Source organism: Sus scrofa, chromosome 3, assembly GCF_054392235.1.
Source record: "Sus scrofa isolate SSC_HxYL_T2T_F1_AM1 chromosome 3, Sscrofa_HxYL_maternal_Yorkshire_Landrace_v2.0, whole genome shotgun sequence".
In the NCBI taxonomy this organism is placed as follows: Eukaryota; Metazoa; Chordata; class Mammalia; order Artiodactyla; family Suidae; genus Sus; species Sus scrofa.
In genome coordinates, this window is record NC_139385.1 from 21672112 (window position 1) to 21697776 (window position 25665).

Genomic DNA, 25665 nt, shown 5'->3' on the forward strand with positions numbered 1-25665 from the left:
GTGCAGATCCCCACACCAGAGCTTGGCAATGGTCTGGTTGATGGGGACACTCAATCTCTCTCTGTGAGTGATGGACTGGTGAGCCCCTCACTGAGGGCCAGTTCACACCTGAGTCTGCATCTGTCCCTGCAGGAAACGCAGAGGCAAGAGAGTATCCACAACCCCTGCAGGGGGAACTTGCACCTGCTCCTGCAGGAGATCCACAACAAGGTCAGGATCCACAGCAACAAGAAGAAACTGCAACTGATGCTGGAGGAGACCCAGAGCCTGGCCAGGATTCCCAGCTCCTGCAGGGAGAACCAGCACCTGTTCCTGCATTAGACCATCAGCCCAATGAGGACTGACCACCCCTCAAGAGAGAATGTGCTCCTGGGCTTGCACGAGACCAAGATCCAGGTCCAGAACTAATATCCCTGGTGGGTGAACCTGGAACTACTATTACTCCTGTTTCTGCACTGGTAGGAGCCACGTCAGCAGTCACTGAGCCCATGGGCCCAATGGCTCTGCAACCACTCTCACTGTCAGCTCTATTTCCACACCATCAATGCACTCCCCAACCCAATCTTTACTTCATTCTACATGGCATATTTTCTGTGTTTTTATTTATTTGATTCTTTCTTTCTTTCTTTCTGTCATGTTATTTAGGTTCTGTATATTTAAGTTCAAAATAAAACATTAGAAATAATAGTAATAATAATAAAATTTAAGTTTAAAATAATAACATTGAAGCATTTTCCATTTTAAATGGTGTCATTCAGATGCATTCCCAATGTGTGTCACCATCACCACTGTCAAGCTTCAGACTATTTCATTCCCCAAAATAAAACCAAAGCGGAGTCCCCATTCCCCCATCCCCCAGCCCCTGATAACTTCGAATCCTCTTTCTTTCTCTGCATCTTTCCCTATTCTGGCTGTTTCCTGGAATGAAACCATATAAACTCGGGCTTTCTGTCTCTGCCCACATATTTTAAGAGAGCAGAGAAGGCCTGAGCATGCCTGTGCTCCAAAATCCTCTCAAAAACGTATGTTCTAATAAGAAACAGAGCAAACACATGCAATTCCAACAAGAGGCCATGCACATGGCTAGTCTCTGTTAGAGATGCCTGACCACTCAGAGGAGGACACACACAAATGTAAACATTATGGAGACAGCATTGGTTATCATCAATCTGGCAGGTTTTTAGGTGGGTGACCACCAGCCCAGGAGACAATGTGAGGATGCAGAGCACCCCAGGAGATCTCTGAGAGGGAATCATGAACAAACAGTCCACTCTGGAAGAATGGTGTGCAAGACCCAGCAAAGTCCCAGGGGTGCACCCCCTTCCTAGCATTGTGGTTCCTTAGAGTTGATCCCACTAAAATTTGTGCTCAAATCTTTAAACATGTTTTTCATGTGAATCCTTCACAGCATGAGTTCACACAGTAGGGGATTGGAAACAACACAAATTTTTATGGGAGGGGATGGGATCCATGAATTCTGCTCCAATGGACAAATGAAGACTGTGCAGCTCACAAAGGGAGTGCTGAATCATGACCTGTCAATAGGCGATATACATTTTTTTAAAAAAATTTATATGCACCCCTATGCTCATGGCAGCTAAATTGACAACATCCAATACATGGACATTATGTGCCACAAAAGCAGCCCTAAATAGACAAAAACAAAACAAAACAAAATAAATAAAATAAAATAAAACAAAATGGGAAAAAGATACTCTCTTCAGCAAGTGGTGCTTGGAAAATTCGAGCACTGCATGTAAATCAATGAAACCAGAACACAACCTCACACCATGTACAAAAATAAACTCAAAATGGCTTAATGACTTAAACCTAAGACAAGACACTATAAAATGCCTCATAGTGAACACAGTCAAAACATTCTCTGACATCAACCATACAAATGTTTTCTTAGGTCATTCTCCCAAGGCAACAGACATAAAGACATATATAAACCAATGGACCTAATCAAATGGACAAGCTTTTGCACAGCAAAGGAAACCATAAAAAAAAGACAAGCAACAGAATGTATGGAAGTAGTTGCAAATGGGGCAACTGACAAGGGCATAATCTGCAAAATATACAAACAATTCACACAACTCAACAGCTAAAAAACCACCCAACTGAAAAACTGTTAGAAGACCTACACAGACATTTCTCCAAAGAAGACATATGGATGGCCAAGAGGCGCATGAAGAGTTTCTCACCATCACTAATGATTAGAGACATGCAAATCAAAACTACCATGAGGTACCACCTCACACCAGTCAGAATGGCTAATACTTAACAAGTCTACAAATCAAAAATGCTGGAAAGGGTGTGGAGAAAAGGGAACCCTCCTACACTTTTAGTGGGAATGTACACTGTTACAATCAATATGGAAAATGGAATGGATGTATCTCAGAAAACTAAACATAGAACTACCATATTATTGAGCAATCGCACTCCTGGGCCTATATCAGGACAAAACTTTCATTGAAAAAGATACAGGCACCCCTATATTCATTGCAGCACTATTCACAACAGCCAAGACATGGAAATAACCTAAGTGTCCATAGATAAACGAAGATGTGGTACATATGCATGATGGACTACTACTCAGCTATAGAAAAGAACAAAATAATGCCATCTGCAGCAACATGAATGCTCTCATACTAAGTGAAGGTAGTCCAAAAGAGAAAGACAAATTCCATATGATGTCACTTATATCTGGAATCTAATATATGGGACAAACGAACCCATCTACATAAAGAAACAAACTCATGGACAGGGAGGACAAACATGTGGTTGCCAAAGAGTTGGGGAGGGCATGGGAAGGACTGGGAGTTTGGGGTTAGTAGATGCATTTGGAGTGGACAAGCAAGGAGTCCCACTGTATAGCACATAGAACTATATCCAATCACTTGTGATGGAACACGATGGAGGATAATGTGAGAAAAAGAATGCATATATGTGTATTACTAGGTCACTGTGCTGTATAGCAGAAATTGACAGAACATAAGAAGTCAACTGTAATGTAAATAATTTCTTTAAAAAAAACGGATAACAAGGACCTACTGTATAGTACAGGAAAATCTACTATGTACTGTGTGATAACCTACATGGGAATAGAATCTGAAAAGGAATGGATATATGAACATGTATAACTGACCTATATTGCTGTCCATCTGAAACTAACAACTCTGTAAGTTAACTATACTCAAATAAAAATTTAAAAAAAGACACAGAGTGGCTGAATTAAAGGAAAACAAGACTTTTATATATGCTATGAGAAACTCACTTCAGGCAAGAGGATGGAAAAAGCATTCCATGTATATGAAAATGAAAAGAAAGCTGGAGGAGTTCCCATCGTGGCACAGTGGTTAATGAATCTGACCAGGAACCATGAGGTTGCAGGTTCGATCCCTGACCTTGCTCAGTGGGTTGTAGGCTACAGCTCTGATTCAACCCCTAGCCTGGGAACCTCCATATGCTGCCGGTGCGGCCCCAGAAAAGGCAAAAAAAAAAAAAAAAAAAGAAAAGAAAAGAAAAGAAAGCTGGAATAGCAATACCTATATCAGATAAAATATACTTTAAAACAATGACTCTAAGAAGAGACACAGAATGTCAACACATGATAACAGATCCAACCAAAATGAAGATATAGTTGTAAATACATAGGCAACCAACAGAGGCCCACCTCAAATCACAAGGCAAAAACAATCAAACACAAATGGAAATCATGATAGTAGCACAATAAAAGTAGGGGGCTTTAGCACCCCACTTACATCAATGGACAGATCATTCAGACAAAATCAATAAGGAAATGCTGGCCTTTAATGACACATTAGACCCCAAAATTAATAGACATATATAAATTTTTCATACAAAAGCAGGAGTACACACAATTTGATGTTGTAAGCAAGAGAACCAGGAAAGCCAAAAACCAATGTACAATGTAGTCCAAGTCTGAAGGCTGAGAACCAATTAAGCTAATGCTGTAAACCTGAGCCCAAAGACTTGAGAATCTGAGACTCTGTGGTGGATGTCCCGATCTGGTCTGAGGGTCTAAAATCCAGGAGAACCAATATCCAAGACAAGAGATGGATGACCCAGGTCATGACCAAAAGAAAATATCTTCTTCTTCACCTTTGTCTTCTATTTAGACTCTCATCAGGTTGGATGATGCCCACACGCATTGCGGAGGGCAATCTTCTTTACTTCGTCTACCGATTCAAATGCTAATCTCTACCAGAAATACCCTCACAGACACACTAAAATTCTTTTACCAACTAGTAGGGCATACCCTAGCCAGTCCAATTGACATATACAATTAAGCATAACAGAAGTCACATTTGGTTTTGCTTATTTTGACTCAAAGTATACCCTCCAAATTCCATAACTTAAGACACAGATTTGGGCAAAACAGCTTGCCACCTTAATCTTTCAAAAACACAGCCTATAGCTATAGCACAAAATTCAGCATTTCCAAATGTCCTCTAAGTTATAGGGCTGTGACTATTTATCTGTTCTTGCAATAAAAATATGAGAATTTGTTGGGCATTATAGACTCTTCCCCAGAAAATCTGAAAAGGATGTGTATATGTGATCCATATACACATACAAAGGAATGAAATTAGACTACTGTCTTATACCATATCTAAAACATTAACTCAAAATGGATTAAAGGCATGAATGCAGAACCTGAAAACATAAAATTGCTCAAAGATAGCACAGATGAGCTCCTTGACACAGGTCTTGTCAATGATGTTTTGGGTCTGCCTCCAGAAGCAAAGGCAACAAAAGCTAAGATAAGCAAGGAGAGCTACATCAAACTAAAAAGCTTCTGCAGAGCAAAGGAACTCACCAATTAAAAAGCAACCTACTGAGTGGGAAAAGAATGTTTGCAAATCCTACATCTGATAAGGAATTAGTCTCCAAAATATATAAATAACTCATCTGGCCCACACCGAAAAACTAAGGAATACAATTAAAAATGAGACAGAGTAGTTATCTAACAAACAGAATGTGTACATGGAGGTGTAACTGGGACACCATGCTGTACAGGACAAAGAAAAAAGGTATTGGGGAAGTAACTATTTAAAAAACAAATAAAATAATAACAAACAAAAAAGAAATACAGTACACAGAATAGAGAAGACGGTTGGTCTTCCAACTTAATGCAAAATTAATTTTTTTTTGTCTTTTTTTGTCTTTTGTTGTTGTTGTTGTTGTTGCTATTTTTTGGGCCGCTCCCGCGGCATATGGAGGTTCCCAGGCTAGGGGTCCAATCGGAGCTGTAGCCACCAGCCTACGCCAGAGCCACAGCAACGCGGGATCCGAGCCGCGTCTGCAACCTACACCACAACTCACGGCAACGCCGGATCGTTAACCCACTGAGCAAGGGCAGGGACCGAACCCGCAACCTCATGGTTCCTAGTCGGATTCGTTAACCACTGCGCCACGACGGGAACTCCCGCAAAATTAAATTTAAAATCCATAGTGAGGAGATGGGATTAAGATAGTGGAATAGAAAGACTGGAGCTCAACTTCTCTCCTAAAAACAACAAAATTCACAAATAAAGACTGAGCAGTCTCCATCTAAATGGACTGAAAACCATAAAAAAGATATCCTACTCCAGAAGAAAAAGAGGAGATGACATCAAGAGACAGGAGGGGCTATTTCATGATATAAACAACTCCATACTTCCTGGGTGGGAAGCCCCACAGACTGGAAACTAACTGGTTCACAGAGGCTCACCTACAGGAGTGAGAGTTCTGAGCCCCACATAAAACTCTCACCTGTGGGGATCTGGCAATGGTAGAAAGAGCTCCTGGAGGACCTTGCATTGAAGGCCAGTGGGGCTTGTGTACAGGAGCTCCACAGGACTGGGGGAAATGGAGGCCCCATTCTTAAAAGGCACACATAGATTTTCACATGCCCTGGGGGCCAGGGCAAAGCGAGGTCTCCATAGGAATCTGGGTCAAACCTGACTGCAGTTCTTGGAGGACATCTTGGGAAAACAGGGATGAATGTGGCTTGTTGTGAGGGAAGGACATTGAAGGCAAAGCTCTCAGGAATATTCAGCAGTTGCCTTTCTCTGGAGGTGGCCATTTTGGGAAAATCTTGCCGAGCTGTCAGTCAGCTCTGAGAAGCCCCAGGGCAAACAACAATCCAGGTGGTATCACAGCCCTGCCCATCAGTAAACAGGCTACCTAAAGACCCCTCAGGGACACAGCTGCCTCTAATCCCATCCAGAGACTAAGTCCCACCCACCAGAGGGATTACAATCAGCTCCACCTACCAGTGGGCAGGCATCAGCCCTCCCACCAGGAAGCCTACAGCAAGCCCCCATACTGACTTCAGCCACAAGGGGGGCAGACACCAGAAGTAAGAGAGGCTACAGCCCTATTATCTGTAAAAAGGTCACCACACCAAAAACCTATAAAAATGAAAAGACAGAGAACTATAACTCAGATGAGGGAGAAAGGAAAAACCCCAGAAAATCAGCTAAGCGATGAGGAGATTCTCAGCCTCCAAGAAAATGACTTCAGGTTGTTGATGCTGAAGATGATGCAAGACATTGGAAATAAACTGGAGGCAAAGATGGATAACTTACAGGACACACTGAGCAAAGAGATACAAGATATAAAACTTAAGATATGCAAAATACAATAAATGAAATAAAAAATTCACTAGAAGCAGCTAGCAGCAGAATAAAGGAGGCAGAAGAATGAATAAGTGAGGTGGAAAACAGATTAGTGGAAATTACGGATGCAGAACAGAAAAGAGAAAAAGACTGAAAACAAATGAAGAGAGTCTCAGAGAACTCTGGGACAATGTTAAATGCACCAACATCCATATTATAGGGGTGCCAGAAGGAGAAGAGAGAGTGAAGGGGACAGAAAAAATATTCCAAGAGATAACAGCCAAAAACTTTCCTCACATGGGAAAGGAACCACTCACTCAAATCCAGGAAGCACAATGAGTACCATATAAAATAAACCCAAGGAGGAATACACCAAGACACATATTAATCAGACTGACCAAAATTAAAGACAAAGAGAAAATCTTGAAAGCAGCTAGGGAAAAGAAACATGTAACATACAAGGGAACCCCAATAAGGTTATTGGGAGATTTTTCAGCAGAAACCCTGCAGGCCAGAAGTGAGTGGCATGATATACTTAACGTGATTAAAGAAAAAAACCTCCAACCAAGATCACTTTACCCAGCAAGACTCTCCTTCAGATTTGAAGAAGACATCAAAAACTTCACAGATAAGCAAAAGCTAAGAGAATTCAGCAACTCTAAACCAGCCTTACAACAAATACTAAAGGAACTTCTATAGGCAGAAAAGACAAGACAGCAACAGGAAACACAAATACCTCAAATGACAAGGCTCACCAGTAAAGGTATATGTACAGTAAAGATACAAAATCATCCAAGCACAATTACACCACCAAAATCAGAAATCATAAGAGGAGGAGTTCCCGTCGTGGCGCAGTGGTTAACGAATCCGACTAGGAACCATGAGGTTGCGGGTTCGATCCCTGCCCTTGCTCAGTGGGTTAACGATCCGGCGTTGCCGGGAGCTGTGGTGTAGGTTGCAGACGCGGCTCGGATCCAGCGTTGCTGTGGCTCTGGCGCGGGCTGGTGGCTACAGCTCCGATTCAACCCCTAGCCTGGGAACCTCCATATGCCGCGGGAGCGGCCCAAGAAATAGCAACAACAACAACAACAATCACAAAAAGACAAAAGACAAAAAAAAAAAAAAAATCATAAGAGGAAGGTGCAAATGCAGGATACTGGAGATGCACTTGCAATTAAGAGAACAACAACTTAAAACAATCTCATATACATATAGACTCATATCAAAACTTCAGAATACCTGCAAACCAAAAATCTACAATGAATACACAAACGAAGAAAAATCAACTCAAATACAACACTAAAGATAGTCATCAAACCAGAAGAGGAGAGAACGAGAGAAGAAGGGAAGAAAAAAGATTAACAAAAACAAATCCAAAGCAATTAATAAAAGGACAATAAGAACATACATATCAATAATTACCTTAAATGATAATGGACTAAACACCCCAACCAAAAGACATAGACTGGCTGAATGAACACCAAAACAAGACCCGTATATATGCTGTCTTCAAGAGACCCACTTCACTTCTAGGGACACGTACAAATGGAAAGTGAGAGGATGGAAGAACATACTTCATGCAAACAGGGATCCAAAGAAAGCTGGAGTAGCAATACTCATATCAGACACAATATACTTTAAAATGAAGAATATTTTAAGGGACAAAGAAGGTCATCACCTAGTTATCAAAGGATCAATCCAAGTAGATGATATAACAATTTTAAATATCTACACACTCAACATAGGTTCACCACAATATATAAGGCAACTGCTAACAAACTTAAAAGGACAAATCGACAGTAACACAATAATAGTGGGGCACTTTAACACCCCACTTAAAGCAATGGACAGATCAACCAGACAGAAAATCAATAAGTAAACACAGGCCCTGAATGATGCATTAAACCAGATGGACTTAATAGATATTTATAGGACATTCCATCCAAAAGCAACAGAATACACATTCTTCTCAAGTGCACATGGAACATTCTCTAATATCCAGGTCTATAAATCCAACTTCGGTAACATTAAGAAAATTGAAATCATATCAAGCATCTTTTCTGACCACAATGCTATACAACTCAAAATCAACAACGAGAAAAAAATCTGCAAAAAACACAAACACGTGGAGACAAAACAGCATGCTACTAAACAACCAATGGATCACTGAAGAAATCAAAGAGGAAATTTAAAAATACCTAGGGAAAAAAAAAAAAAAAAAAAAAAAAAGGGAGTTCCCGTCGTGGCGCAGTGGTTAACGAATCCGACTAGGAACCATGAGGTTGCGGGTTCGGTCCCTGCCCTTGCTCAGTGGGTTAACGATCCGGCGTTGCCGTGAGCTGTGGTGTAGGTTGCAGACGCGGCTCGGATCCCGCGTTGCTGTGGCTCTGGCGTAGGCTGGTGGCTACAGCTCCGATTAGACCCCTAGCCTGGGAACCTCCCATATGCCGCAGGAGCGGCCCAAGAAATGGCAAAAAGACAAAAAAAATAATAATAATAAAATAAAATAAATAAAATAAAAATACCTAGAAGCAAATGACAATGAAGATACGACACTCCAAAACACATGGGATGCAGCAAAAGCTGTTCTAAGAGGAAATGTTTATAGCAATACAAGACCACCTCAGGAAACAGGAAAAATCTCAAAGAAACAGACCTAATTTGCATCTAAAGCAGCTTGAGAGAAAAGAGCAGACAAGGCCTAAAGTTAGTAGAATGAAAGATATCATAAAGATCAGAGCAGAAATCAATGAAATAGAAACCAAGAAGAACATAGAAAAGATCAATGAAATGAAAAGCTGGTTCTTTGAAAAGATCAACAAAATTGATAAACCCCTAGCCAGACTTATCAGGCAAAAAAGAGAGAGGACTCATATCAATAAAATTAGAAATGAAAAAGGAGAAGTAACAACGGACATCACAGAAATACAAAGGATCATAAGGGACTATATGCAACTATAGGCCAATAAAATGGAAAAGCTAGAAGAAATGGACACATTCTTAGAAAAGTACAATCTTCCAAGACTAAACCAAGAGGAAATAGAAAAGATGAATATACCCATCACAAGAACCAAAATTGGAACTGTGATTAAAGAATTTCCAACAAACAAAAGTCCAGGACCAGATGGCTTCACAGGCGAATTCTATCAAACATTTAGAGAAGAGCTAACACCTCTCTTTCTGAAACTATTTCAAAAAATTGCAGAGGAAGGGATGCCCCCAAACTCCTTCTATGAGGCCACCATCACCCTGACACCAAAACCAGACAAAGATACCACAAAAAAAGAAAACTATACATCCATTTCACTGATGAATATTGATGAAAAAATCATCCATGAAATACTAGCAAACCGGATCGAACAATACATTAAAAGGATTGTACATCATGATCAAGTGGGATTTATCCCAGGGATGCAAGCGTTCTTCAATAGCCACAAATCCATCAGTGTGATACACCACATTAACAATCTGAAGAATAAAAACTACATGATCCTCTCAATAGACACAGAAAAAGCCTTTGACAAATTCCAACACCCATTCTGATAAAAACCCTTCAGAAAGTGGGCATAGAGGGAACCTACCTCAACATAATAAGGGCCAAATATGACAAAACCACAGTGAACATCATTCTCAATGGTGAAAAGCTGAAAGAATTCCCACTGAGATCAGGAACAAGACAAGGATGTCTGCTCTCACCACTACTCTTCAATATAGTTCTGGAAGTCCTAGCCACTGCAATCAGAGAAGTAAAATTAATAAAAGGAATCCAACTTGGAAAGGAAGAAGTAAAACCATCCCTATTTGCAGATGACACGATACTATACCTAGAGCATCCTAAAAACTCGACCAGAAAACTGTTAGAGCTCATCCATGAATTTGGCAAAGTCACAGGATACAAAATTAATACACAGAAATTGATAGCATTTCTATACACTAACAATGAAAGATCAGAAGGAGAAATTAGGGAAGCAATCTCGTTTACCATCACATCCAAAAGAATAAAATACCTAGTAGTCAACTACCTAAAGAGACAAAATACCTGTACTCTGAAAACTATAAGACACTGATGAAAGAATTCAAAGGTGACACAAACAGATGGAAAGATTCTCATGCTCATGCTCTTGGATTGGAAGAGTTATATTATCAAAATGACTATACTACCTAAGGCAATCTACAGATTCAATGCAATCCCTAATCCAATTACCAAGGACATTGTTCACAGAACTCGAACAAAATATTTTAAAGTTTGTTTGGAAGCACAAAAGACACAGACTAGCTAAAGACATCCTGAAAAAGAGAAATGGAGCTGGAGGAATCAGGCTCCCCAACTTCAGACTACACTACAAAGCAATAATCATCAAAACCATATGGTACTGGTACAAAGATGGAAATATACATCAGTGGCACAGGATAGAAAGGCCAGAATTCAACCCACGCACCTACAGCCAACTCATCTATGACAAAGGAGGCAAGAATATACAGCGGAGAAAGGACAGCTTGTTCAATAAGTGGTTCTGGGAAAACTGGACAGCCACATGGAAACAAATGAATTGGAACACTCCCTAACACCATACACAAAAATAAACTCAAAATGGGTTAAAGACCCAGATATAAGGTCAGACACTGTAAGACTCTTAGAGGAAACTAAGGCCAAACACTCTCTGACATAAATGACAGCAACATCTTCCCAGATCCACCTATCAGAGTATTGACAATAAAAAGAAAAATAAACAAATGGGACCTAATCAAACGTAAAAGTTTCTGCACAGCAAAGGAAACCCTAAACAACACAAAAAGACAATCCACAGAATGGGAGAAAATCTTTGCAAGTGAATCAACTGACAAGGGATTAATCTCCAAAATTTACAAGCAACTTCTGCAGCTCAATACCAAAAAATCAAACAACCCCATCCAAAAATGGGCAGAAGGTCTAAACAGACAGTTCTCCAAAGAAGACATACAGATGGCCAAGAAACACATGAAAAGATGTTCAACGTCACTCATTATTGGAGAGATGCAAATCAAAACCACTCTGAGGTACCACCTTACATCAGCCAGAATGGCCAGCATCAAAAAGTCTACAAACAAGAAGTGCTGGAGAGGCTATGGAGAAAAAGGAACCCTAGTACATGGTTGGTGGGATTACACATTGGTGCAACCACTGTGGAAAGCAGTTTGGAGATTCCTCAGAAAACTAAACATAGAACTCCCATTTGATCCAGCAATCCCACTCCTGGGCATCTATCCAGAGAAAACCATGACTCTCAAAAACACATGTACTCCGATGTTCATTGCAACACTATTTACAATAGCCAAAACATGGAAACAACCTAAATGTCCATTGACAGAGGAGTGGATCAAGAAGATGTGGTCCATATACACAATGTAATATTACTCAGCCATTAAAAGGAGTGAAATACCGGCATTTTTAGCAACATGGATGGACCTAGAAATTATCATTCTAAGTGAAGTCAGCCATACAATGAGACACCGATGACAAATGCTTTCACTGACATGTGGAATCTGAAAAATGGACAGACGGAACTTCTTTGCAGAACAGATGCTGACTCACAGACATTGAAAAACTTATGGTCTCCAGAGGAGAGAGTTTTTGGGGTGGGGGGGGTATGCCTGGGCTATGGGATAGAAATCCTGTGAAATTAGATTGCTATGATCATTATACCAAAAAAAAAAAAGTCACCTTGGTTTTAGGTCAAGACTGGTGGAAAGGGGAACTTTTTCACTAAGATTTCACATGCAATAATGTTACAATCTCCCCCAAATTCTTTCTAATTACTGCAGTTATCCATATGGGAAGATGGAGGGAAATGTTTAAGATGATTTTCTTATATATTAAAAAACCTTTAAAAATAAATAAATAAATAAATAAAAAGTTTCTGCAATATAAAAAAAAAGTCTATGATAGCTACTGCATATACACAATATAAACAGAACCAGTAAGATACAGATAGATACATGTATGGATATAAATATAGATACAGGTAAGGGAATTTTTAAAATGGAAGTCAACTCACAATTTTGAAGGCGGAAAAAAATCCCATAATCTGCCATCTGGAAACTGAAAAATTAGAAGTGACTGTGAGTTGTGTGAGTGTGACCCCAGCAGCCACTTGGCCCCTGGCCCCACCTGGGCATGACCGTCCTCCCCACCACAGGTGTCCACCACCACCCTCGGCTCCAAGCACCACACCAAGGGACGGACACCGAGTCCCCAGCGACACGGCGGCTGCAGAGGACCCCAGGCAGGGGCTCCCCGACACCCTGCTTACCTTCTCTGAGCTTCCCATACTGGAATCTGCTACCAACATCCGCTCTGCTCCCAGGGATGTCTTCAGATCCAGTAGAGAGCAGACGGCTGGCCGTTCACTGTCCACAAGATGGCGGACTCCCAGGAGCCCCTGCGGCACCACAGAGGAGCTGAAGACCTGGATTCCGGCTGTCTCACGAGAATGCCTGTCCTCCTTGGGCTGCTGTCTTGGGGTCCTCCCATCGTGCAGAGCTGTTATGGAGACTCTCCCTGCCCGGAGGAAAATGAAGAAAAAATACATTTTGGGGGGAATAGAGGACTTCAGGTAAAATCCACGACAGTAAGATTCAGCCTACACCAGAGCCACAGCAATGCAGGATCCAAGCCATGTCTACAACCTTCACCACAGCTCATGGCAACACCGGATCGTTAACCCACTGAGCAAGGCCAAGGATCGAACCCGAAACCTCATGGTTCCTAGTCGGATGTGTTAACCACTGCGCCACAACAGGAAATCCTTTTTTTTTTTTTTGTCTCTATTTAAGTCTTTCAGCCATTTTGAGTTTATTTTTGTACATGGGGTGAGGGTGTGTTCTAATTTCACTGATTTGCATGCAGCTGTCCTGGTTTCCCAGCAATGCTTGCTGAATAGACTTTCTTTTGTGGTTCCACGTAAATTTTTGGATTGTTGGTTCTAGTTCTGTGAAAAATGTCATGGGTCATTTGATAGGGATTGCATTGAATCTGTAGATTGCTTTGGGAAGTACGGCCATTTTTACAATATTGGATTTTCCAATACATGAACATAGAATATCCCTCCATTTCTTTACATCTTCTTTAATTTGTTTGATTAAAGTTTTATAGTTCTCGGCATATTAGTCCTTTACCTCCTTGGTCAGGTGTATTCCGAGGTATTTGATTTTTTGAGGTGCAATTTTAAAAGGTATTGTACTTTTGTATTCCTTTTCTAATATTTCATTGTTGGTATACAGAAATGCAACTGATTTCTGAATGTTAATCTTATATCCTGCTACTTTGCTGAATTTATTAATCAGTTCAAGTAGTTTTTGGGTTGAGTCCTTAGGGTTTTCTATGTGTAGTATCACGTCGTCTGCATACACTTTTCTCTCTTCTTTTCCTCTTTGGATGGCTTTTATGTCTTTTGTTTGTCTAATTGCTGTGGCTAGGACTTCCAAAACTATGTTAAAGAGCAGTAGTGAGAGTGGGCATCCCTCTCTTGTTCCAGATGAGTGAGAAGGCTTTCAGTTTTTCTCCATTGAGTATTATATTTGCTGTGGGTTTGTCATAAATGGCTTTGCTTATGTTCAGGAATGTTCCCTCTATACCCACTTTGGCGAGAGTTTTGAACATGACTGGATGTTGCGCTTTGTCAAATGCTTTTTCTGCATCTATTGAGATGATCATATGGTTTTTGACTTTTCTTTTGTTAATGTGGGCAGGGTTTCCGGAGTGCAGTGGTTATCACATTCACCTCACACGACCGTGTTTTAAGCTGTGCATCCTTAAAACAGGATGTGTGCAGTCTGGGAGGGCAAGGGTTGCCCTGGGCCAAGCTGCTCCGGTGGAAGGGGGTCCAGGCAAGGGATGGTGGGGGCAAAGCCAGCTCTGTGGCCTCTCCTTGGCTTCTGTCCCTCCATCTGTAAACTCCTAGGAAGTCCCACATTTGTCCAGCCTGCTCTGGGACTTGCAGGAGAGTGAGGTCCACGATTGGTTGCCTTCACAAGGGTTCCTGGATTGGAACAAAGGGGCAAGACCTCTCCTTCAGATTTGAAGAAGACATCAAAAACTTCACAGATAAGCAAAAGCTAAGAGAATTCAGCAACTCTAAACCAGCCTTACAACAAATACTAAAGGAACTTCTATAGGCAGAAAAGACAAGACAGCAACAGGAAACACAAATACCTCAAATGACAAGGCTCACCAGTAAAGGTATATGTACAGTAAAGATACAAAATCATCCAAGCACAATTACACCACCAAAATCAGAAATCATAAGAGGAGGAGTTCCCGTCGTGGCCCAGTGGTTAACGAATCCAACTAGGAACCATGAGGTTGCGGGTTCAATCCCTGGCCTTGCTCAGTGGGTTAACGATCCGGCGTTGCCGGGAGCTATGGTGTAGGTTGCAGACGCGGCTCGGATCCTGCGTTGCTGTGGCTCTGGTGTAGGCTGAATCTGCACTCGCACAGGCCCAACCCTTCCTAGGACCTCTCCTCCACTTTTCCAAGGGATCCCATCCACCCTCTTCCTGCCTCTCAAAACGAACCCTAACTTCAACCTTTCAGCTGGGGCTCCGCTGCCATCCTCACCTCCCTCCCCCACGCTCGCGGTGGCCCTCCAAAGTCCCTGCGCGCTCCCTTCCCCTGCACGCACCCAACCCCCACGCCTGCGCTGCCCTGAAGCCGCTCCCGCCCCCCTCGGCCCTCCCCAAACACGCACCTTTCCCCCAAACACTTCCTGGGACCTTCCATCCCCTTTTCCCAAGCATCCTAGGCACCCTCTTCCCTTCTCACCAAGATAAACACCAACCTGCCTTGGACCTGCCCGCTGCAGCCCTGCTCACACCCTCAGCTCCTCCACCCATGCTCGCTGGCCGCGGTGTCCCTCAGCAGTCGCTCCCGGGGCTCCCTTCCCCGGCACGCACGCAACCCCCACGCACGCCACGGCACGCACGCAACCCCCACGCAGGCGCTCTGCACAACCGGGTCCCCGCCCCCCTCGCCCCTCTCTGCCCCCACCCACACCCCCCCCCTTCCTGGAAACTTTCCCCATCAGTTCAAAGGCATCCAACCTATCCACCCCTCTACCCCCTTCTCAAACAAACAATCAAACGAACAAACACACACAGCAAGCCAAAAACCAAAACAAAAACCACCTCACTTGAACCTGTCTGCTGGAACTCCACTGACAGCCTTACCTCAGTCCCCCCCTGCTCGCCCTGGCCCTCAGCACTCCCTTCAGCTCTCCCTTCCCCTCTGTTCAGGCACGACCCACAAGCCCCTCCCAGCTGCCCTGGCCCATTCCCACACTAACCCCTCTGGGCTCCTTTCCTGACATCCTTCCGCTCCCATGTGCTAAGGGGTCCTCATCCTCCACCCTCTTCCCCCCTCACACCAACCAACCAAAAACCAAACACCAACAACAAAAACCACCACCACCCACCACCACCACCGCAGCAGCCACCAAAACCTACCTTGAACCTATCCCCTAGAATGCCCCTCACAACCTCACCGCAGGGCCCCAGGCTCTCCGTGTCCCTCTCCATTCCCTCCGGCCTCCCTTCCCCTGCACCCACGCAACCCCCACGCTCGCTCGGGGGCCAAGGGGTGCCCGCCCGCCTCCATGCTCCCCGCACTCGCACAGGCCCAACCCTTCCTAGGACCTCTCCTCCACTTTTCCAAGGGATCCCATCCACCCTCTTCCTGCCTCTCAAAACGAACCCTAACTTCAACCTTTCAGCTGGGGCTCCGCTGCCATCCTCACCTCCCTCCCCCACGCTCGCGGTGGCCCTCCAAAGTCCCTGCGCGCTCCCTTCCGCTGCACGCACCCAACCCCCACGCCTGCGCTGCCCTGAAGCCGCTCCCGCCCCCCTCGGCCCTCCCCAAACACGCACCTTTCCCCCAAACACTTCCTGGGACCTTCCATCCCCTTTTCCCAAGCATCCTAGGCACCCTCTTCCCTTCTCACCAAGATAAACACCAACCTGCCTTGGACCTGCCCGCTGCAGCCCTGCTCACACCCTCAGCTCCTCCACCCATGCTCCCTCGCCGCGGTGTCCCTCAGCAGTCGCTCCCGGGGCTCCCTTCCCCGGCACGCACGCAACCCCCACGCACGCCACGGCACGCACGCAACCCCCACGCAGGCGCTCTGCACAACCGGGTCCCCGCCCCCCTCGCCCCTCTCTGCCCCCACCCACACCCCCCCCCCTTCCTGGAAACTTTCCCCATCAGTTCAAAGGCATCCAACCTATCCACCCCTCTACCCCCTTCTCAAACAAACAATCAAAGGAACAAACACACACAGCAAGCCAAAAACCAAAACAAAAACCACCTCACTTGAACCTGTCTGCTGGAACTCCACTGACAGCCTTACCTCAGTCCCCCCCTGCTCGCCCTGGCCCTCAGCACTCCCTTCAGCTCTCCCTTCCCCTCTGTTCAGGCACGACTCACAAGCCCCTCCCAGCTGCCCTGGCCCATTCCCACACTAACCCCTCTGGGCTCCTTTCCTGACATCCTTCCGCTCCCATGTGCTAAGGGGTCCTCATCCTCCACCCTCTTCCCCCCTCACACCAACCAACCAAAAACCAAACACCAACAACAAAAACCACAACCACCCCCCACCACCACCGCAGCAGCCACCAAAACCTACCTTGAACCTATCCCCTAGAATGCCCCTCACAACCTCACCGCAGGGCCCCAGGCTCTCCGTGTCCCTCTCCATTCCCTCCGGCCTCCCTTCCCCTGCACCCACGCAACCCCCACGCTCGCTCGGGGGCCAAGGGGTGCCCGCCCGCCTCCATGCTCCCCGCACTCGCACAGGCCCAACCCTTCCTAGGACCTCTCCTCCACTTTTCCAAGGGATCCCATCCACCCTCTTCCTGCCTCTCAAAACGAACCCTAACTTCAACCTTTCAGCTGGGGCTCCGCTGCCATCCTCACCTCCCTCCCCCACGCTCGCGGTGGCCCTCCAAAGTCCCTGCGCGCTCCCTTCCCCTGCACGCACCCAACCCCCACGCCTGCGCTGCCCTGAAGCCGCTCCCGCCCCCCTCGGCCCTCCCCAAACACGCACCTTTCCCCCAAACACTTCCTGGGACCTTCCATCCCCTTTTCCCAAGCATCCTAGGCACCCTCTTCCCTTCTCACCAAGATAAACACCAACCTGCCTTGGACCTGCCCGCTGCAGCCCTGCTCACACCCTCAGCTCCTCCACCCATGCTCGCTCGCCGCGGTGTCCCTCAACAGTCGCTCCCGGGGCTCCCTTCCCCGGCACGCACGCAACCCCCACGCACGCCACGGCACGCACGCAACCCCCACGCAGGCGCTCTGCACAACCGGGTCCCCGCCCCCCTCGCCCCTCTCTGCCCCCACCCACACCCCCCCCCCTTCCTGGAAACTTTCCCCATCAGTTCAAAGGCATCCAACCTATCCACCCCTCTACCCCCTTCTCAAACAAACAATCAAACGAACAAACACACACAGCAAGCCAAAAACCAAAACAAAAACCACCTCACTTGAACCTGTCTGCTGGAACTCCACTGACAGCCTTACCTCAGTCCCCCCCTGCTCGCCCTGGCCCTCAGCACTCCCTTCAGCTCTCCCTTCCCCTCTGTTCAGGCACGACCCACAAGCCCCTCCCAGCTGCCCTGGCCCATTCCCACACTAACCCCTCTGGGCTCCTTTCCTGACATCCTTCCGCTCCCATGTGCTAAGGGGTCCTCATCCTCCACCCTCTTCCCCCCTCACACCAACCAACCAAAAACCAAACACCACCACCACCCACCACCACCACCGCAGCAGCCACCAAAACCTACCTTGAACCTATCCCCTAGAATGCCCCTCACAACCTCACCGCAGGGCCCCAGGCTCTCCGTGTCCCTCTCCATTCCCTCCGGCCTCCCTTCCCCTGCACCCACGCAACCCCCACGCTCGCTCGGGGGCCAAGGGGTGCCCGCCCGCCTCCATGCTCCCCGCACTCGCACAGGCCCAACCCTTCCTAGGACCTCTCCTCCACTTTTCCAAGGGATCCCATCCACCCTCTTCCTGCCTCTCAAAACGAACCCTAACTTCAACCTTTCAGCTGGGGCTCCGCTGCCATCCTCACCTCCCTCCCCCACGCTCGCGGTGGCCCTCCAAAGTCCCTGCGCGCTCCCTTCCCCTGCACGCACCCAACCCCCACGCCTGCGCTGCCCTGAAGCCGCTCCCGCCCCCCTCGGCCCTCCCCAAACACGCACCTTTCCCCCAAACACTTCCTGGAACCTTCCATCCCCTTTTCCCAAGCATCCTAGGCACCCTCTTCCCTTCTCACCAAGATAAACACCAACCTGCCTTGGACCTGCCCGCTGCAGCCCTGCTCACACCCTCAGCTCCTCCACCCATGCTCGCTCGCCGCGGTGTCCCTCAGCAGTCGCTCCCGGGGCTCCCTTCCCCGGCACGCACGCAACCCCCACGCACGCCACGGCACGCACGCAACCCCCACGCAGGCGCTCTGCACAACCGGGTCCCCGCCCCCCTCGCCCCTCTCTGCCCCCACCCACACCCCCCCCCCTTCCTGGAAACTTTCCCCATCAGTTCAAAGGCATCCAACCTATCCACCCCTCTACCCCCTTCTCAAACAAACAATCAAACGAACAAACACACACAGCAAGCCAAAAACCAAAACAAAAACCACCTCACTTGAACCTGTCTGCTGGAACTCCACTGACAGCCTTACCTCAGTCCCCCCCTGCTCGCCCTGGCCCTCAGCACTCCCTTCAGCTCTCCCTTCCCCTCTGTTCAGGCACGACCCACAAGCCCCTCCCAGCTGCCCTGGCCCATTCCCACACTAACCCCTCTGGGCTCCTTTCCTGACATCCTTCCGCTCCCATGTGCTAAGAGGTCCTCATCCTCCACCCTCTTCCCCCCTCACACCAACCAACCAAAAACCAAACACCAACAACAAAAACCACCACCACCCACCACCACCACCGCAGCAGCCACCAAAACCTACCTTGAACCTATCCCCTAGAATGCCCCTCACAACCTCACCGCAGGGCCCCAGGCTCTCCGTGTCCCTCTCCATTCCCTCCGGCCTCCCTTCCCCTGCACCCACGCAACCCCCACGCTCGCTCGGGGGCCAAGGGGTGCCCGCCCGCCTCCATGCTCCCCGCACTCGCACAGGCCCAACCCTTCCTAGGACCTCTCCTCCACTTTTCCAAGGGATCCCATCCACCCTCTTCCTGCCTCTCAAAACGAACCCTAACTTCAACCTTTCAGCTGGGGCTCCGCTGCCATCCTCACCTCCCTCCCCCACGCTCGCGGTGGCCCTCCAAAGTCCCTGCGCGCTCCCTTCCCCTGCACGCACCCAACCCCCACGCCTGCGCTGCCCTGAAGCCGCTCCCGCCCCCCTCGGCCCTCCCCAAACACGCACCTTTCCCCCAAACACTTCCTGGGACCTTCCATCCCCTTTTCCCAAGCATCCTAGGCACCCTCTTCCCTTCTCACCAAGATAAACACCAACCTGCCTTGGACCTGCCCGCTGCAGCCCTGCTCACACCCTCAGCTCCTCCACCCATGCTCGCTGGCCGCGGTGTCCCTCAGCAGTCGCTCCCGGGGCTCCCTTCCCCGGCACGCACGCAACCCCCACGCACGCCACGGCACGCACGCAACCCCCACGCAGGCGCTCTGCACAACCGGGTCCCCGCCCCCCTCGCCCCTCTCTGCCCCCACCCACACCCCCCCCCCTTCCTGGAAACTTTCCCCATCAGTTCAAAGGCATCCAACCTATCCACCCCTCTACCCCCTTCTCAAACAAACAATCAAACGAACAAACACACACAGCAAGCCAAAAACCAAAACAAAAACCACCTCACTTGAACCTGTCTGCTGGAACTCCACTGACAGCCTTACCTCAGTCCCCCCCTGCTCGCCCTGGCCCTCAGCACTCCCTTCAGCTCTCCCTTCCCCTCTGTTCAGGCACGACCCACAAGCCCCTCCCAGCTGCCCTGGCCCATTCCCACACTAACCCCTCTGGGCTCCTTTCCTGACATCCTTCCGCTCCCATGTGCTAAGGGGTCCTCATCCTCCACCCTCTTCCCCCCTCACACCAACCAACCAAAAACCAAACACCACCACCACCCACCACCACCACCGCAGCAGCCACCAAAACCTACCTTGAACCTATCCCCTAGAATGCCCCTCACAACCTCACCGCAGGGCCCCAGGCTCTCCGTGTCCCTCTCCATTCCCTCCGGCCTCCCTTCCCCTGCACCCACGCAACCCCCACGCTCGCTCGGGGGCCAAGGGGTGCCCGCCCGCCTCCATGCTCCCCGCACTCGCACAGGCCCAACCCTTCCTAGGACCTCTCCTCCACTTTTCCAAGGGATCCCATCCACCCTCTTCCTGCCTCTCAAAACGAACCCTAACTTCAACCTTTCAGCTGGGGCTCCGCTGCCATCCTCACCTCCCTCCCCCACGCTCGCGGTGGCCCTCCAAAGTCCCTGCGCGCTCCCTTCCCCTGCATGCACCCAACCCCCACGCCTGCGCTGCCCTGAAGCCGCTCCCGCCCCCCTCGGCCCTCCCCAAACACGCACCTTTCCCCCAAACACTTCCTGGGACCTTCCATCCCCTTTTCCCAAGCATCCTAGGCACCCTCTTCCCTTCTCACCAAGATAAACACCAACCTGCCTTGGACCTGCCCGCTGCAGCCCTGCTCACACCCTCAGCTCCTCCACCCATGCTCACTCGCCGCGGTGTCCCTCAGCAGTCGCTCCCGGGGCTCCCTTCCCCGGCACGCACCCAACCCCCACGCACGCCACGGCACGCACGCAACCCCCACGCACGCCACGGCACGCACGCAACCCCCACGCAGGCGCTCTGCACAACCGGGTCCCCGCCCCCCTCGCCCCTCTCTGCCCCCACCCACACCCCCCCCCCTTCCTGGAAACTTTCCCCATCAGTTCAAAGGCATCCAACCTATCCACCCCTCTACCCCCTTCTCAAACAAACAATCAAACGAACAAACACACACAGCAAGCCAAAAACCAAAACAAAAACCACCTCACTTGAACCTGTCTGCTGGAACTCCACTGACAGCCTTACCTCAGTCCCCCCCTGCTCGCCCTGGCCCTCAGCACTCCCTTCAGCTCTCCCTTCCCCTCTGTTCAGGCACGACCCACAAGCCCCTCCCAGCTGCCCTGGCCCATTCCCACACTAACCCCTCTGGGCTCCTTTCCTGACATCCTTCCGCTCCCATTTGCTAAGGGGTCCTCATCCTCCACCCTCTTCCCCCCTCACACCAACCAACCAAAAACCAAACACCAACAACAACCACCACCACCACCGCAGCAGCCACCAAAACCTACCTTGAACCTATCCCCTAGAATGCCCCTCACAACCTCACCGCAGGGCCCCAGGCTCTCCGTGTCCCTCTCCATTCCCTCCGGCCTCCCTTCCCCTGCACCCACGCAACCCCCACGCTCGCTCGGGGGCCAAGGGGTGCCCGCCCGCCTCCATGCTCCCCGCACTCGCACAGGCCCAACCCTTCCTAGGACCTCTCCTCCACTTTTCCAAGGGATCCCATCCACCCTCTTCCTGCCTCTCAAAACGAACCCTAACTTCAACCTTTCAGCTGGGGCTCCGCTGCCATCCTCACCTCCCTCCCCCACGCTCGCGGTGGCCCTCCAAAGTCCCTGCGCGCTCCCTTCCCCTGCACGCACCCAACCCCCACGCCTGCGCTGCCCTGAAGCCGCTCCCGCCCCCCTCGGCCCTCCCCAAACACGCACCTTTCCCCCAAACACTTCCTGGGACCTTCCATCCCCTTTTCCCAAGCATCCTAGGCACCCTCTTCCCTTCTCACCAAGATAAACACCAACCTGCCTTGGACCTGCCCGCTGCAGCCCTGCTCACACCCTCAGCTCCTCCACCCATGCTCGCTGGCCGCGGTGTCCCTCAGCAGTCGCTCCCGGGGCTCCCTTCCCCGGCACGCACGCAACCCCCACGCACGCCACGGCACGCACGCAACCCCCACGCAGGCGCTCTGCACAACCGGGTCCCCGCCCCCCTCGCCCCTCTCTGCCCCCACCCACACCCCCCCCTTCCTGGAAACTTTCCCCATCAGTTCAAAGGCATCCAACCTATCCACCCCTCTACCCCCTTCTCAAACAAACAATCAAAGGAACAAACACACACAGCAAGCCAAAAACCAAAACAAAAACCACCTCACTTGAACCTGTCTGCTGGAACTCCACTGACAGCCTTACCTCAGTCCCCCCCTGCTCGCCCTGGCCCTCAGCACTCCCTTCAGCTCTCCCTTCCCCTCTGTTCAGGCACGACCCACAAGCCCCTCCCAGCTGCCCTGGCCCATTCCCACACTAACCCCTCTGGGCTCCTTTCCTGACATCCTTCCGCTCCCATTTGCTAAGGGGTCCTCATCCTCCACCCTCTTCCCCCCTCACACCAACCAACCAAAAACCAAACACCAACAACAAAAACCACCACCACCGCAGCAGCCACCAAAACCTACCTTGAACCTATCCCCTAGAATGCCCCTCACAACCTCACCGCAGGGCCCCAGGCTCTCCGTGTCCCTCTCCATTCCCTCCGGCCTCCCTTCCCCTGCACCCACGCAACCCCCACGCTCGCTCGGGGGCCAAGGGGTGCCCGCCCGCCTCCATGCTCCCCGCACTCGCACAGGCCCAACCCTTCCTAGGACCTCTCCTCCACTTTTCCAAGGGATCCCATCCACCCTCTTCCTGCCTCTCAAAACGAACCCTAACTTCAACCTTTCAGCTGGGGCTCCGCTGCCATCCTCACCTCCCTCCCCCACGCTCGCGGTGGCCCTCCAAAGTCCCTGCGCGCTCCCTTCCCCTGCACGCACCCAACCCCCACGCCTGCGCTGCCCTGAAGCCGCTCCCGCCCCCCTCGGCCCTCCCCAAACACGCACCTTTCCCCCAAACACTTCCTGGGACCTTCCATCCCCTTTTCCCAAGCATCCTAGGCACCCTCTTCCCTTCTCACCAAGATAAACACCAACCTGCCTTGGACCTGCCCGCTGCAGCCCTGCTCACACCCTCAGCTCCTCCACCCATGCTCGCTCGCCGCGGTGTCCCTCAGCAGTCGCTTCCGCTCCCGGGGCTCCCTTCCCCGGCACGCACGCAACCCCCACGCACGCCACGGCACGCACGCAACCCCCACGCAGGCGCTCTGCACAACCGGGTCCCCGCCCCCCTCGCCCCTCTCTGCCCCCACCCACACCCCCCCCTTCCTGGAAACTTTCCCCATCAGTTCAAAGGCATCCAACCTATCCACCCCTCTACCCCCTTCTCAAACAAACAATCAAAGGAACAAACACACACAGCAAGCCAAAAACCAAAACAAAAACCACCTCACTTGAACCTGTCTGCTGGAACTCCACTGACAGCCTTACCTCAGTCCCCCCCTGCTCGCCCTGGCCCTCAGCACTCCCTTCAGCTCTCCCTTCCCCTCTGTTCAGGCACGACCCACAAGCCCCTCCCAGCTGCCCTGGCCCATTCCCACACTAACCCCTCTGGGCTCCTTTCCTGACATCCTCCCGCTCCCATTTGCTAAGGGGTCCTCATCCTCCACCCTCTTCCCCCCTCACACCAACCAACCAAAAACCAAACACCAACAACAAAAACCACCACCACCGCAGCAGCCACCAAAACCTACCTTGAACCTATCCCCTAGAATGCCCCTCACAACCTCACCGCAGGGCCCCAGGCTCTCCGTGTCCCTCTCCATTCCCTCCGGCCTCCCTTCCCCTGCACCCACGCAACCCCCACGCTCGCTCGGGGGCCAAGGGGTGCCCGCCCGCCTCCATGCTCCCCGCACTCGCACAGGCCCAACCCTTCCTAGGACCTCTCCTCCACTTTTCCAAGGGATCCCATCCACCCTCTTCCTGCCTCTCAAAACGAACCCTAACTTCAACCTTTCAGCTGGGGCTCCGCTGCCATCCTCACCTCCCTCCCCCACGCTCGCGGTGGCCCTCCAAAGTCCCTGCGCGCTCCCTTCCCCTGCACGCACCCAACCCCCACGCCTGCGCTGCCCTGAAGCCGCTCCCGCCCCCCTCGGCCCTCCCCAAACACGCACCTTTCCCCCAAACACTTCCTGGGACCTTCCATCCCCTTTTCCCAAGCATCCTAGGCACCCTCTTCCCTTCTCACCAAGATAAACACCAACCTGCCTTGGACCTGCCCGCTGCAGCCCTGCTCACACCCTCAGCTCCTCCACCCATGCTCGCTGGCCGCGGTGTCCCTCAGCAGTCGCTCCCGGGGCTCCCTTCCCCGGCACGCACGCAACCCCCACGCACGCCACGGCACGCACGCAACCCCCACGCAGGCGCTCTGCACAACCGGGTCCCCGCCCCCCTCGCCCCTCTCTGCCCCCACCCACACCCCCCCCCTTCCTGGAAACTTTCCCCATCAGTTCAAAGGCATCCAACCTATCCACCCCTCTACCCCCTTCTCAAACAAACAATCAAACGAACAAACACACACAGCAAGCCAAAAACCAAAACAAAAACCACCTCACTTGAACCTGTCTGCTGGAACTCCACTGACAGCCTTACCTCAGTCCCCCCCTGCTCGCCCTGGCCCTCAGCACTCCCTTCAGCTCTCCCTTCCCCTCTGTTCAGGCACGACCCACAAGCCCCTCCCAGCTGCCCTGGCCCATTCCCACACTAACCCCTCTGGGCTCCTTTCCTGACATCCTTCCGCTCCCATTTGCTAAGGGGTCCTCATCCTCCACCCTCTTCCCCCCTCACACCAACCAACCAAAAACCAAACACCAACAACAAAAACCACCACCACCGCAGCAGCCACCAAAACCTACCTTGAACCTATCCCCTAGAATGCCCCTCACAACCTCACCGCAGGGCCCCAGGCTCTCCGTGTCCCTCTCCATTCCCTCCGGCCTCCCTTCCCCTGCACCCACGCAACCCCCACGCTCGCTCGGGGGCCAAGGGGTGCCCGCCCGCCTCCATGCTCCCCGCACTCGCACAGGCCCAACCCTTCCTAGGACCTCTCCTCCACTTTTCCA

At 50.2% G+C, this 25665-nt stretch overlaps 1 protein-coding gene across 11 annotated transcripts in view; it reads right to left on the reverse strand.

The window, feature by feature from the left end:
• LOC110258044 (uncharacterized) overlaps positions 1-23731 on the reverse strand; it is a 192281-nt gene extending 168550 nt beyond the window's left edge. For 7 of the 11 annotated variants that reach the window (XR_014840458.1, XR_014840456.1, XR_014840457.1 and 4 more), the window contains exons 1-2: positions 12917-14516; positions 12662-12705 (exon numbers count right to left, since the gene is read on the reverse strand). The gene's annotated coding sequence lies outside the window, so the exon portion shown is untranslated. Of the gene's footprint in view, positions 1-12661; positions 12706-12916; positions 14645-21290; positions 21407-23645 lie in introns of those variants that run through there. The other 4 variants (XM_085017236.1, XM_085017238.1, XM_085017232.1 and 1 more) reach the window with 3 other exon arrangements.
• Positions 23732-25665: the final 1934 nt, after the last annotated feature.